The sequence below is a fragment of the Prionailurus bengalensis genome, chromosome D4 (genome assembly GCF_016509475.1).
Source record: "Prionailurus bengalensis isolate Pbe53 chromosome D4, Fcat_Pben_1.1_paternal_pri, whole genome shotgun sequence".
Classification (NCBI taxonomy): domain Eukaryota; kingdom Metazoa; phylum Chordata; class Mammalia; order Carnivora; family Felidae; genus Prionailurus; species Prionailurus bengalensis.
Genome location: NC_057359.1, coordinates 53604291 through 53619837, shown reverse-complemented (window position 1 = coordinate 53619837; position 15547 = coordinate 53604291). Strand labels below are relative to the sequence as shown.

General features: G+C 35.9%; 1 pseudogene; it reads right to left on the bottom strand.

Annotated features, from left to right (window-relative positions):
* Nucleotides 1-7612: 7612 nt before the first annotated feature.
* Nucleotides 7613-8468, bottom strand: LOC122475461 (annotated as a pseudogene).
* Nucleotides 8469-15547: the final 7079 nt, after the last annotated feature.

The window sequence follows — 15547 nt, the reverse complement described above, 5'->3', positions numbered from 1 at the left end:
ACCCCACCATCCTGGATCATTACCTGAGCCTAAATCAAAAGTCATATACTAAACTGATTTAGCCACCCAGACACCCCACCTGTTCTTGATCAAGACGGCAGCACCTCCCCAACTGGTTTCATCATGTGTGATGGTGCCATTACCATACATAAAGTAAAAAGATTCCTTTTTCTGTCCACTTAGTTCATCTCAAGGTATTCCCTACACCTTGGGTATAGGGTCAGAAAGGACAGTCTGGTGATGCGTGATGAGTGTCAGAGTGGAGTGACAACTTCAACAGTTTCATTACAACTGCCAAAAATCTCAGGGCAAGGGAAACCATTTTCCACTTGTGGTGGGATAGACATGACAGAGGTCCAAGATTCTAGTTTGTTCCATAAGTAACTCTTCCAACAAGGAGGACTCTAGGCTTTGCCGAGAGTGCAGGTGCTGACTCTGTGACCCAAGGCACAATGGACAGCAAGATGACGAATGTCATAGAATGAGGGTATGTAATAGCCTCTGTCTCCAAAAGGGCTCACTATGCAGCTAGTAAATGGTGTTCTAATGGGGTGTAGTGGAGAGCCAAGAAGGGCATCTTTTGCCTCAGAAGTCCCTAGTTGGTCCAAAACCCCCAGAACACTTAAGAGGAGACTGCTACAGCCTTTACAAATAAAGAGTGCATGGGGTCATGAATAGGAGTCTGTTGTATTGCAATTTGGGCACTCTTTAGAGTCTTTTGGTGTAGTGGTGGCATTCTAACTGGACCAGTTTAAGAATAGCAGGATGGATGGGTTTAAGAATACTTTGTAAATGAGGAATGTGTTGCCTCCAGGACACAAATTGGCCTGTATAAATTTGGGCTTATCTTAATGTTGTGCGTATTAAAAGGAAGGGTTAATTGTTTCTTGACAGGGTCAGTGATGGAACAGCCCTTGACTGATGAAATAACACACAGAAATATTAAGTTGGCATGGCCTTTTATTTTGTGTGGGGCAATAACTCATTTTTTTAACCTTTTGTGGGTGATTTGTATCTTTATGTACTAAATAAGTATGTAAAATGCATCTTATAAGGTTATTCCTTAAAGATTCCAAATCAGTATTATATTTAGGGGCCTTCTCCACAGACATTTGTAGTTTATTGAGTTTATGGATTGGGTTTGAATTAACCCTTTGTCATGTTTATGAGCCATGGTGCTCAGTGAAGCCCAGAACCTTTGTCACTATGTTTTATAGCTATTTAATAGGGTGATAGCGTCCTCTGTCCTGTTAGGAGTGGTAGATGTAAAACTTCTATGGCCACTTTTTGGAGTCAATGCCATGAGGGTGCCATGGTTGTTTTACTCCATAATCTAAGGATCAGAGTATATTTTGGTGACAGAATCATAAGCAACAGCAAAAGCTTCTGTAGGCTCTTAGTCAACCATTTGATTTTAAGAGTATGGACATCAGCAAACCACATTAACTGTTCTTTCACACATGAGCAGCAACCCAATAGGCTCACATAATGTATAGGATATCATTCTTTTTCTTGAGCACTTTATAGAATAGGGTCTGATGCCTTGAAAATGTTGCAGTCAAACATTAAATAGGTTCAGACACAGAACCAGTGATCATTGGGTAAGAAACCTTTCCCATGGCTTATGCTAAAATCATCACCTATGACTTATGCTAAAATTGAGGCATAATATTCAGTCCAATGTGCTTGATAGGCCTATGCCAATACATAATCCCAGAGCTCCTTCAAGGAGAGCCCTGATAGCATATTCCTTTGCTTAAATGCCAATTCTGAAACTTCCAATTTAAGTTGGTTAAATCTATAAAAGAAGGTTGATAGGCTGAGCAAATGCAGCACAAAGCAGCACAAAGTACATGCTTGCAAACAGGTGACAGCAGAGCTAAAAGCACATGGGAACCAATAGCAGCTCAAAGTACAAGCTTGCCAGCATGCCCTTGAGCCACACAGAAGGTCAAAGCAAGAGAACAAAGAACACTGGTGGTAGTCATTGTCTAATACTTACTGTGCCAGCCGCTTTGTGGTTACCCCATTGAGGGAGGGATCAACTCTCCTCCACCCAAAGTTGGTTCAAGTACTGATACAGATAATGCTAGACGTGTACCAAGAGAGTATAAAGAGATTTATTATTCACATATTGAGGCTTTCTGGGTAGAAAAGAACAGAAATGCAAGGTGGTGTGGAAATATCTTAGGGCAAGTGGCTTTGTTCTCTGTTGTATTTTGGGGCTCTGGTCAGCATAGCATTACTGGATACAGGCTGGGGTTTGTGTGGTTTGAACTTCCCAACTGGCACCAAGGAAGGGAATTTTCAGTCTTATAGGCTCTCCAAGACACCACAAAAAAGGAAAAGTAGCATGGTGAGGGTTGAAAACGTTTCAGTGAAACATCAAAAAAGAATCAGATACCATGTATAATTATCTATTCTTTCTGAGAGCCACATTTTGGAAACACTTCAATTTTATTTCTAATGTATGCATGGAAATAGTTACAAATTATCAATAACTAGTAGATTTAATTACATCTACAAAATCCTTTTTGCCATGTAAGATAACATAATCAAGGTGTGGTATGTAATTATATTCCTAGTCCCAATTTTGATTTTGTCATACTGTACATTAAACTGTAGGCAACTGTATGTGGTTGCAAAGGGCACATGAGCATAGCAAAATGCCAGTTCAATCAGAAAAAAAAATAATTGAGATTCAAATGTATGTGAATTCCTAGGAAGTTGTGTCAACATTATCAAACACATCAAGAATTTTAATGTCCAGGGTAACCTTCTCAGTAAGTGTGTGAGTGTGTGTGTGTGTGTGTGTGTGTGTGTGTGTGTGTGTGTGTGATTTAATAGCATTAAAAGACCTGGAGTTGGTGATTTCTGTGGATTTTTTATAACTATAATCCCTTCATTCTAGGTATTTCCATATAGGTTGTGCCATTGACTAATCTGACACCTTTGTATTTGACGCTAACCACCTATGCAGATTTAAATTTTTGTCCTTTAATTTTTGCTTCTTAAAATATGATCTATCAAATATTTCAAGCTAAAAAATTCTGAAAATTCTTTGATATTCTTCCTGTTGATTGACAGTAGGATATGTATCTGCTTCTCTTGATTCTGGACTTCTCTGATTGTATAATCAATAAAATATGGTAGAAGTGATGCTGTTTCAATTTCTAGACATCTTCTATTTCAGGTATTTAGGTCCACTAACTCTTGGAGCTATTAGTCGCTGTGTAAGAATTCCTACTCTTCTTGGGGGTGCCACGCCCAAGGAAATCTAAGCTAGACACTTGAACAAGGTGTGTGGAGAGATGCTTGGCCAACATTCAACCATTTGTATCATCCCATTTAAGACCTTAGAATGGCCCAAGTGGCCCTATGTTCTCCTGTCCATATTTCTAGTAACAGATTCATGGCCAAAGTCAATGTTTGCTGTTGTTTTAAGCCACCACATGTTGGGTTTGTTTGGTACTGATAACTGTAATTAATAACTGGAACATAATTTAATACTTAAAATTGTTGCTGTGACAAAATCCTAAAACATTGGCTTCAGGTCATTTGTCTTGTTTACCAGTTTGGGGCTATTAAGAATAAAAGTGTAGTAGACAGGATTCTACAAGTGCCCCCAACCCCAGTTTTTCTACCCTAATCCCAGGGATTATGAGTATGTGAAATATCACAGCCAGGATTATATAAGATTGAAAGGTAAAAGGAATTTTGCAGATGTAATTAAGTTTACTAATCGGTTTGCCCTTGAGTTAACCAAAAGGATGTTTATCTGGGTGGGCCTAACATAATCATATGATCCTTTTGAAGCAGAGATTTCTCCTTCTAATAGCAGAAGGGTAAGAGAAATTTAAAGTACTAGAAGATTTTGGGGCATCTGAATGGCCCAGTAGGTTGAGCATCTGGCTCTTAATTTCTGCTAAGGTCATGATCTTTGGGTTGTGGGCTCGAGCTCTGTTTCAGGCTCTGCGAAGATGGTTGGGATTCTCTCTCTGTCTCTGACCCTCTGCTGCTTGCTTGTGTGTTTCTCTCTCTCTCTCTCTCTCTCTCTCTCTCTCTCTCTCTCTCTCTCTCTCGATAAATAAAAAAAAATTTCAAAAATAAAAAATAAACTACTAGAATGATTTGACAACACTGTTGGGAGTTGAAAATGGAAAGACCTATCGGCAAAAACCAAGACTAGCTTGTAGGAGCTGAAGGAAACTTCCAGACAGCATCCAGCAAAAAAAAATTGGAGTGGGGGGGTGCTTCTGTCGTATACTATACAGAACTCAAACCTATCAATAACCTGAATGAAACTGGAAGTATGCTCTTTACCAGATACTTGTAAAATAACCTAGCCAAGACCTTGATTTCTACCTTGTGAAACACTAAGGAAAGAATTCAGTCATGCCTACTCATACTTCTGACCTATAGAACTATGAGATAATAATTGAAAGGTGTTCTAAGATAATCAGTTTTTAGCAATTTGTTCCAGTGAAAGAAAATGAATATAAGCTGCACGCACATTTTGGACATGGCTTTTTTTTTTTAATAAACACATGTTTTCTTTTGGGTGAATTCCTAGTAGTAGAATTGGTAGGTTATTGGGTAGGACTGTGTTTAACTTCATTAGACAATTCCTGTGAAAATGTTTCCCCAAATAATTGTATCTCTTTATATTTCCACTATAAATGTGAAAATAAGATCTTCAATTTTTCCACATACTTGACAAAACTTTCAGTTTTATCTTTTTAGTTTTAGACATTCTTGGTGTTAGGCAACATTATCTTATTCTGATTTAATTTGAATTTCCCCAATGAGTAATAATGTTGAATTTCTTTTCATATTGTCTATATATTCTTTTGTAAATACCTATTGAGAATATTTTTCCAATTTATAGTTAAATATCTTGAGTTATTTGAGTTGTTTATATTTTATACATTCTAGAAAAGAGTTCATGATCAGGAATATCACCAACATGCAGCTTACATTTTTATTTGTTTAATGATAACTTTGAGGAACAAAAGTTTTTATTTTTGTGTGTACCCTCTCTACAAAATTGTGTCTCCTTCTATTTATTGAAGATATTATATAATAAGAATTTATAATAATCATTTTGTAGATGTATTGTCATACCCCTTTTACTTTAAATGGCTTCATATTCTACATGGTCACATTTTTAAATAAAATCATGCATAGTATATAAGGTGTTAACATTTAACATCTTTAAGTGATCAGTATATTATTTCAATTAGCTATTTTCATACTTCTAATTAAGTGTGACCTTTTAAAAATAGAAAATTGTTACTGAGATAATATTCTTTGAGTCTCATTAAAGTAAACAGATTGGCTTGCAAAAAATCAATTTCAAGATCTCTGTAACATATAAATAGAGGAATACAGTTAATTTCAGATTTCCTTGTAATCAGCAGCCCTATTTTCATACAATGTTGAATAATGAAGGTTAAGAAATTTTTAGCTTCGCTTTGTTCTTCCCACTATATAACTCACCTCAAACCACAATTATTACTCATTTATGCCTGTCTCCTCCCCGCAAAAAGTTCTAATGGCCAGTATGAAAGGAATAAAAATGATCATTCAAGATTCACCTGAGCGAGGTTATCATCTTATATGTCAGATTCATGGGTTATAGATTTAAATTCTAACTATACCTCTTTAAAACATTTCAACTTGCATTGGATAATCAGCATTGTCTTGGACATTTTAGATTGGAGAAGCCAAAGAACGGTGCTGGCCTGAGGTATCCTAACTACGATATTTGTAGTTGTTTTCATTGCTGTTAACTTATAGCATTAATTCATTGTAATTGTTCTGTTTCTTTTTTTGTCTTCCTTTCTTTTTCTGTCTTCTCTAGTTTTAATTGAGCAATTTATATGATTCTATTTCCTCCTCTCAATTGGCACATCAATTATACATTTAAATTAGTTCACTTTAGCTTGTCTGAATCTGTGTTCTAGTGGAGCAGTCAGATGTAATTTGTGTGTGTGTGTGTGTGTTTAATCAGCCCATCTGTTTTGCTGCTGTTTTGGTAGCATGTCCCATCTTGAGTAACTTCTCTCACCCCTTTAACTATATCCATCCTTTGTGTTTTGATCATAAAGTACATGGATTTTTGTGGTATTTTCGTGTGTGTGTGTGTGTGTGTGTGTGTGTGTGTGTCCTTGTTTGTTTTTCTTCACAGTTTGACTATTGCTTCCTTTTCTCTATGTACCAGTGGCCTGTCAAGCTGGAAATTTAGACCGTAAACCCACCTCACTTTCAAATTACCTGTTTGCTTTAGATCTGTGGTGGTAGATACATACATACTTTTGCTGACGCCATATTAGTATCTCAAGTGGAATTATCTTAGCCAGCCTCAGGATCTTAGCCAGGTAGAGCATGTGGCCACTCACTCAAGGAGAATGGGCAAATACAATGACCATTTTACCCAGGTAAACTTGATAGTGTTGATGGAAGTGATTTTAAAGGAAAGAAAGGCAAATGTAAATTAAAGTATGTTTGTAGTTTCTTCTAGCATGTGAACAGGACCATACTAGTGCAAAAACATAAATGCCTTAGGAAATGAGTAAAAAAGAACATCATGAAGAAAACTGTGATGTATTTTGAAAAAATGATGTGTGTGAGATGTGAAAGTATGAGCTATATGCTATATGTGTATAGTTTTATATATAGATTGATTGATTCTATATAGATAGATATATCCTATATAGATACATAGATATATATATGATGATAGATACATAATATTAGTTACAAAAATTTAAGATATCAATGCATTGCATCAGCATGGCCACACTTCCCCTCATGTTTGCATGAGATCCTAGCCATGGGAATTAGTATAGCAATGAAATAAATAGAATATTTTATGCTTATTTTTTTACCAAAGAGAAAAATAAAAAAAAAACTTTTGTTATTTAAACCTCAGCTGATCAACAGTTCATTTTTTTTCTTACTTTGACTTCAGTAGATTTACTGAAGATAATTTACGTGACCTCAATGAATGGGTTAACTGTATCACAGAGATCAAGATAATAGAGTCATATAAAATTGGACATTGACCTTGCCTTGAGAAATGGAAATTCTGGTAACTGTGTAGAACTGATTGTTCTGGAAAAACAAACACTACTGTGGTTCATCCCAAAGTAGAGTGTAAAGTGATAGACCTTGACTGTTGTGAATGAACACATATATGTAACTCCAGAAGACTTGTGTATAGCCAAAAGAGTGTAAATAACATTTTATTATGCTAAGTATTGACAAATAGTATTGACCTAATTCATGTTGATGGGTGTCTGGACATGGTGTTGAAGACTTTACTTCCCATGTGACCCAGCTTCATGGGGTCTTTCTCAGACATCATTGTGGAGAAGTCAATGACCTGTCACAAATAAGAGCCTCTAGAGATACTTAATGAGTGCCCATGGACCAAAGGTGGGCAGAAGAGACACAAATTTATAAGACTGGAGGCTCATTAACTACACTTTTTTAGTCACTTAGACCTGACTTAGCACATCTGAGCTAGCATGAGGAATAGAGGGGTTTTGTTTGTTTGTTTGTTTTTGTTTTGTATTTTTTGTTTTTGTTTTTGTTTTGGCTAGTTCCATCAATTGTTTTCAATTCTCTTTGATTTTTTTCTCCTGGTCTTCTGTTATCTTTCTGCAGGTCGCTTCTTCAACCCCTTCATTTTCCTGGTTTGTAGTTTGCTTAGGTCTTGCTTCTGCATATGAATCCTTCCATAAGTTGTGCCAAAAGTGTCATGGGAGACATTTGTCTTCTTCTTTGGCTTGAGGGCTTTTGGCATTTTTATAGATAATTTGTAAGGATCATCTGACGCCAGATATGTCCTCCTCAGAACCAGATCCAATGAGGGCCCCGTCTCTTCCAATTCAATCCTTGGTGTTTTACAACCAGACTTCTTCAACAGCACCTTGTAGCCTCGAAAGTAATTCTTCCCATTCAGTGCAGTGAAGTGCAGAACATACTCTAAACCAGCCAGGCGGATATTTGCTACTGTGGGGCCTCTGAAGAGATCAATAAGAAGATTTTTTAGCCTTCTATAGTCTTCTGTTACATCAAAATCATCACCAGCAAATATTAACATGGGTTTTGTTCCCTCAAAACATTTACTATTCTTGATGTCTTTTAGAGAGACAAACTTCTCAGTACCTAATTCGATCATATCCAGCACACATGGTAGTCATACATATGACCTATTACTAGATTATTTGGCTACTTCTTATTATGGGAGCCAAACATAAATAAAGACCAATCTGACTTCTTTTAAAATAATTCCAATGATGTCTGATCCTCACATGGTCTTGTAATGTTTTTCTTTTTATACAGAATGCCATATGGTTTTGTCAGTGCATACACATCTCTAAGTACTTGTGTCACCAGTAAATTTGCATTTCCCCCTTTAATCAGCATAGCATTTTTAACATTTTCACTAAGTTTTTGAAGTCTGGCTTCTTTTTTTTTTTAATTTTTTTTTTCAAAGTTTATTCATTTTTGGGACAGAGAGAGAGACAGAACATGAACGGGGGAGGGGCAGAGAGAGAGGGAGACACAGAATCGGAAACAGGCTCCAGGCTCTGAGCCATCAGCCCAGAGCCCGACGCGGGGCTCGAACTCACGGACCGCGAGATTGTGACCTGGCTGAAGTCGGACGCTTAACCGACTGCGCCACCCAGGCGCCCCTCGTCTGGCTTCTTTTAATAAGGCCAGTTCCAAGATTATGAAATTTGCATTGCTACATAGATAATCTATGTTAGATTGATGTTTATGGCCCCAATTATAGGCGCTCTTTGCCAGATAACTGTACAGAGTCCTGCTTCTCTGACTTTGCACTAAATCATGTGACTACCTTTGTTCAAGGGAATCATTGTAAATACGATACTGTAAGAAACGCAGAAACTCTTTCACATGTCCACTTGCTGATTTTGAACTTTCTCACCTCTAACAAAAGATTATTTCCAAAGTAGGCTACTGGAAGAAAATAAATGCGTGGCCCAATTACCTCTGTTTTCCTAAATGATACCCAGCTAAGTACCAGACATGTGAGTGATCCCAAACATGACCAGAAAAGTTACCTGGCCAAACCTAGGTAAATTGTCTACCTAAACTTTATAAGCTAAATAAAGGATATAATTTTAAGCCACTGAGATTGAAGGTTTCTTAAGCAACATTATGTGCAGAATGTAATGTGTGCAGGTTACTTCTTAATTGTAATGTTGACCACTGAGTATGCAGGCTATCTACACATAATTTAAAGTGTGGAACACTGAGAACTGTGGGTATTGTAGTGCGTTATACTACTCCTCCGCTTCTAAGATTTTCCCTAGAAAGTTTTATTTAGATCTCTTCTCTTATGGCATACCCCTCTACTTGAGGTGTAGTCATACCCTTTCATCTGACAGCATTTGATTATGCATGTGTGTGTTGGGGGGAGATAAATGTAATCAAAGAAGTTATGGAAAATAGAAAATTAGGACAATAACAAAGATTTCTAGAAACAGTAAATCTTAGATTCAACTATAATCTCACCACCCAAAGAAAATTTATTGTCATTTTGTTGTTCATCCTTGACTATTTTATGAAAAGATGAAGATAGATAAGTAGGAAGTTTTACTTTTATTAATGTTTGTTTAAAATGTTTTCTGGGGCACTTAGGTGGCTCAATTGGTTAAGTGTCTGACTTTGGCTCAGGTCATGATCTCACAGTGGGTGGGTTAGAGCCCTGTGTCGGGCTCTGTGCTGACAGCTCAGAGCCTGGAGCCTGCTTCCAATTCTGTGTCTCCCTCTCTCTCTGCGTCTCCACCTCTCTCTGTCTCTCTTTGTCTCTCTCTCTCTCTCTCTCTCTCTCTCAAAAATGATTAAACATTAAAAAATGTTTTCTAACTCAAGAAACTTGTATATTATTTATAAGTTTGCTTCATTTATCATGTCTGGATATATAATGCTTTATTTAGGTCATTTATATAATTTAATTAATTTACTTGTATATTTAATTCATATACATGAAAGATAGAAACATGCCTATTACCCACGATTGTAGGTCAGAAGAGATTTGCTCCTACTGGACCTGACTGGGTTGGTCATTGTGTTGGATCTCAGCAGGTGGATTAATTCAGTGGGTTTACTCAAAGCAACCAGTATTGACTTCAAGTTGAAATAATTGAAAAGTATTTAGGGTCAGTATAGTAGTGTCAAGAATGGTCCTAAAGTCCAAAACACTCCAAAGACTGAGTCTGAACACTAGAATGCAAAGGGAGTAAAGTTGGGTTAAAATGAAAAGTATTATTTAAAGGCTTCATCAAGATATTTAGTGACTCCTGTATCTTTGCATTGATCAGAATCAGGTCTCAAACATGTGTGTACTCGCAGAGAAAACCCTACCCATATGCTAGAGTTCTTCCTTCTCCCTGTGAAATCTGCACAAAATTCAACTAGGCCGCTTTCCATTTCCATCTTGGTGACTATCCAGTTGACAGATTTAATCTAAAGTTGTGATGACTGATTATAGCATTAACAATCAAATAGAGACTCCAGAATATATTACTTGAACTAAAAGAATTAACGTCTACTTATGGAATTTCTTGGCTATAGAAAACCGATACAAGATAAATCAACCCTAAAATACCTACTGGCACTTAAGACTAGTTTTTCTACTTGGATGCAGAATATTTTGATTGACATTATAGTCAATTCAGTCACAAAATAGCTGTCAGCTGCTTTATGTTCCTGCTCATTCATGTAACCATTTCCCTGTGGCATTTATAGCAAATAGAATTCTTGAACATTTTGGTCCTTATAATCACTGAGAAGATTGCAATTGGATTTTGGTAATCAGTGGTTAACAAAAACTATTACAAACCATTTAAGATCTAGTTCGCTTATTGTGAGTGAGTGTGTGTGTGTGTGTGTGTGTGTGTGTGTGAATTAAAATCCCCCCTTTCCTTCTGTACTTTCATTTAAAATGGATTGAAAGAGAAGCTAATGGCATATTTCTGATAGTTTACCTCTATTGAGATTACAAATCCAGCTGTCAGTCTGACAGCAAACCTCCTTAGCATGAATGATTCAAGGAATTGCTTGGAACTGTAATAAATTGCAGCAAGAATTTAAAACAGTAGCCTAAAATCTTTGTTTATCTAGATGAGTAGGAACATTTTAAAAGATGAAAATTAACATGCTGAAGTCCGAGGCTAAGCATGAGGGGTGAGGATAGCCCATAATATTTTGAGAAAGAACAAGGTCAGCCATGTGAATTAACAAGATAGAGATTTATGATGAAACATTAAACTTGGCAGACTACCTGGAATCTATGATGGTCAAAGGCAGCACTAGTAGGGACTGATTCAAGACTGAAGGTCCTAGTAACTGAATTATAGAATCTAAATCAATTCTGAAAATACCAACGCGTCATACTGTGAAATTACTTTTCTAACGTTATTGGGAGCAAGTTTCTCTCTGCTCTGTTAAAATTTAAACATAGCTTCCAGAGAAAGAAAATGAAGAATATATTTCAAGCTTAATCCCTTACCTAAGACATATTTGGACAATTAAAAGACAACTGAAACTAAATACAAATAATTTACACTATAATATTCTAAAATATTACAGAGTGGTAAAAGACTATTGAACTATACTTGATGATACTCAGTTAAAAGTGTTTGCAAATTAGGGGCGCCTGGGTGGCTCAGTCGGTTGAGCATCTGATTTCAGCTCAGGTCATGATCTCACAGTTTGTGGGTTCAAGGCCCACGTGGGGCTCTGTGCTGACAGCTCGGAGCCTGCTTCATTTTGTGTCTCCTTCTCTCTCTGCCCCTCCCCCACTCGTGGTCTGTTTCTCTCTGTCTCTCAAAAATAAATGTAAAAAAAATTAAAAATAAATACAAAAAAGTGTTTGCAAATTAGCTAACAATAAATGTATTAAAATTACTGTATACTGGACTACTTAATACAGTACTCAGAAACTTAGAGAATAGGAAAATAAAGTTGTTTATAAATGCTTTTTAAGTGTCAAGACACAGAAGGTGGTTGTCATATTCAAGTTACCAGCACCCTACATATCTACTGGAAGATGGGACAAGTGATTATTATCAAACAGCTTGGATCAGTAAGATGTAATAGGATGTAGAATTTCACTGAAGCTAAAATTGAGACCCTGAGACTAATTTCTGAACTAGGCCTATTCAGTAATTAAAGAATCTCCCTAACACCATACATACTATATTATTGTGATGGTTAATTTTATGTAACAGCTTGGCTGGGCTAAGGGATGCCCTAATAACTGTTAAAACATTATTTATGGGTGTGTCTATGATGATGTTTCCAGAAGAAATTAGGATCTGAACCTGTAGACTGAGTAAAGAAGAATGTCCCCACCAGGAAGGCAGACATCATCCAGTCTTTTGAGGACCTGAATAGAACGATAGATGTAGGAAGGGTGAATTTGTGTTCTCTGTTTGCCCTCTGAGGGCATCTTTTTCTGCGCTCAGATATTGACACCTCTGGTTCTCAGGCCTTCAGATTCAAACTGGGGTTTATACTATTGGTTTCCCTGGTTTCCAGGCCTTCAGGATTGCACTGTAACTACAACCCTAGCTTCCTATGTCTCCAGCTTGCAGACAGTAGTAAAGTGGGGCTTACCCATAATTTCCAATTATCCATAATTTCATTTGCCAACCCCTCAGAATAAATCTTCCAAATGTATATATGAATGTATGTATTTGTTTACCTATTTATAGCTATATTATCTATCTATCTATCTATCTATCTATCTATCTATCTTACTGGTTTTATTCTCTGGAGAACCCTGGCTAATATAATCACTTCTAATTTGTGCATCATATTATGCCCAATCATTAGCCTAAGTGACAATTTCTTCAGCCTCTTGTTTCTAATTTAATTTAGCCTTGTAAATGAAAACTTAACCTTATTAGTAATCTCCACCCTAATCCAAAACCAATGGGTTATATCACCTTGGGATTTGCTTTTATGGGACAAACATACTGAAATCTGCCACTTGGTTGTTTGTAATCACATCTTGTTGATTACAAAGCACCCATATCTTCAATATTTGGAGCTTCACAGTTGCTTCACTAAAATCTAAAGCTGCCTTTCAAAGAGAGTGCTACTTCTCTCAGCTGTCTTACAAGCTGAAGAATGACATTTCTCAGTTTTCTACCTTCTGAGGTTAAGCAAAGTCTCTACTTAACCCTTGGATCCCAACCCTCTTCCTCCTTATCCCTTACCAGTGTTTATACTAGGAAATATTTATGGTTCTTTTATTGAACTTTGTGAATACTATAGACATATCAAAGATACTAACAATTTTTCACGCCTTATTTGCCAAAAATTTCAAATTTGTTTGGATTTTGTTCTGTTTAACGTAATTGTGATGTTTTAAAAATACACATATATTTTAGATGTTTAGGTCACAATGCCTGTTTATTTATATTTTCCATTAATTTTAAGGCTTAAAATCCTTCCCCAGAGATTTTTTTTTCTACTTCTCACTACAGCTATGTAATGACATATGCCACCAGTGAATTGTATGCTTCCTTTTACATGGTTTAAGGATTTCCCAGCATCAAGCAAACTGACACAGTAAATACTTAATAAAATTATTTGGTTTAGATTTAATTTGACTTGCTAATAAAGGTAGCTGGAACTTAAAACTAACACGCCATTGTTTTTATCAGTAGTATATACAGACTTTTCCTATATTAAATTTGGTTCATACTGGCATTATTTAAGTATATAACACTAAAAAAATAAAGCAATACTAAATATGCTTTATAATTTATTAAAGGATTTAATAATAAACATAGCATTGTATAAGAATCACATAATTTTATGATACTTCATATTTTTTAATAAAAGTGATAGGAATAGGCCATTTTCCCACCAGCAAAATAAAGAAACAAACAAAAGAATGCTTTAATGTTAGAAAATTATCTAATGCAGAGAAAATTACCTAAGTACTTAGGACGTTGGCTTCCGCTAGAATTTTTTTGACCTTTGGACCAATAAGTATTGGTGAAATTGCCTAAAACATACATAGTAGCACAGTGGAAAAATTAATCATCTTGTGGTTTAAAATGACAATATTTGCATATTAAGAATGTAGAACTAAGATACAGAAAAATCCAAAATTGTAATAACCAGGTTAAGAATGAGTTAAGAATTCTAATAACCGAGTTATAAATCATATTTGCCAACTTGTCTTATTTTGGCATTTTTTCCTTATAGCACATCCTTGGTTTACTATACATTCAATATTTATTTAAATAAGTTTATGAAATTAAAAAAAGCCTTTTATTTAATACACTGATTTTTTATGATGAAATAATATTTGTTAAAGTGTGATATATATTTATATCTGTACTGGAGGGACTTTGCCTGACTTTCATCAATAATATTTGGTTATTCAATGAACAGAAAAGAAAGAATTGCTTTTTTACTGTGCATTCTAAAAATACTATTTCTCATTTATTTTTAGCCTGTAAATATGTTAATAAATATATCAAAACAATATGCAACTGAAACCCTCAAATAGCTCAGCAAATGAACATAAGATTTCACATGCATTATTTTTGTTTAATTGTCTCAGTAAATCAGTCTCTATGTATTCAAGGATCACCATACATCATCCACAGAGATGATCATTCCAATAACCTAGAACTCCACCTGCTTACAATTATTTTTTTACCACCTTTTTTCATCTTCTAATTTTTACCAATATAATCTAGGCTTTTTCATTATCATTAAACTGCAATTTTTCTATAATCAACTTCAAACATTGTATTTTCAAATACCACTCTCTCCATTTCCAGATCACACTCTCTGGTTTTGCGGCTCTAACACTACCCCAAACCTCTAGGCACATTGACCCCAGGATCCAGCCACTTTCCATTATCTTCCACTCAATCATGCCTTCACTTCTCTCCTTCCTCACTTGCAATTTCATGATCAGTCATCATCACCGTTGGACTTCATACTTACATAAACCCTTTGTTCCTCAATCACATAACTTTGAGTTCTTAAAAATACAACCTAGTCCGCATAAGTGTAACCGAATGTGACACTTAAGCCACATACTCACAACACTGCTGACTGGCCCCACTCTAACTTCATGATTTGTATACCAGAAGTGGGTCCATAATGTATCATCCCATATTTCCTTTGTTTATGTACTCTCCCACTCTCTTGCTAAAGTGTTACGTACTTTGTCCTATCTCTCCAAACTTACAATTTCTACTACCCTCAGCTATTCTCAGATGTTGAACTTATTTCTTCTTTTACCAGTAAACTAAATGTAATGAGAAGGGAACCTGTCCAGCTTTTGCCATCATACCCACCCACCTTCTTAACCTATCCCTACCTATTCGCTACTATGGAAATATACTCAGTGCCTTTAGCTAGGGACAACCCCTAATCTTATTCAATAAGGCTTACTTATATCCCCTGACAATTGAAGAATAGTGCTTATTCTCCTCTTTCCCTTTCATGTACCATTTATTTTTCCTTCTAT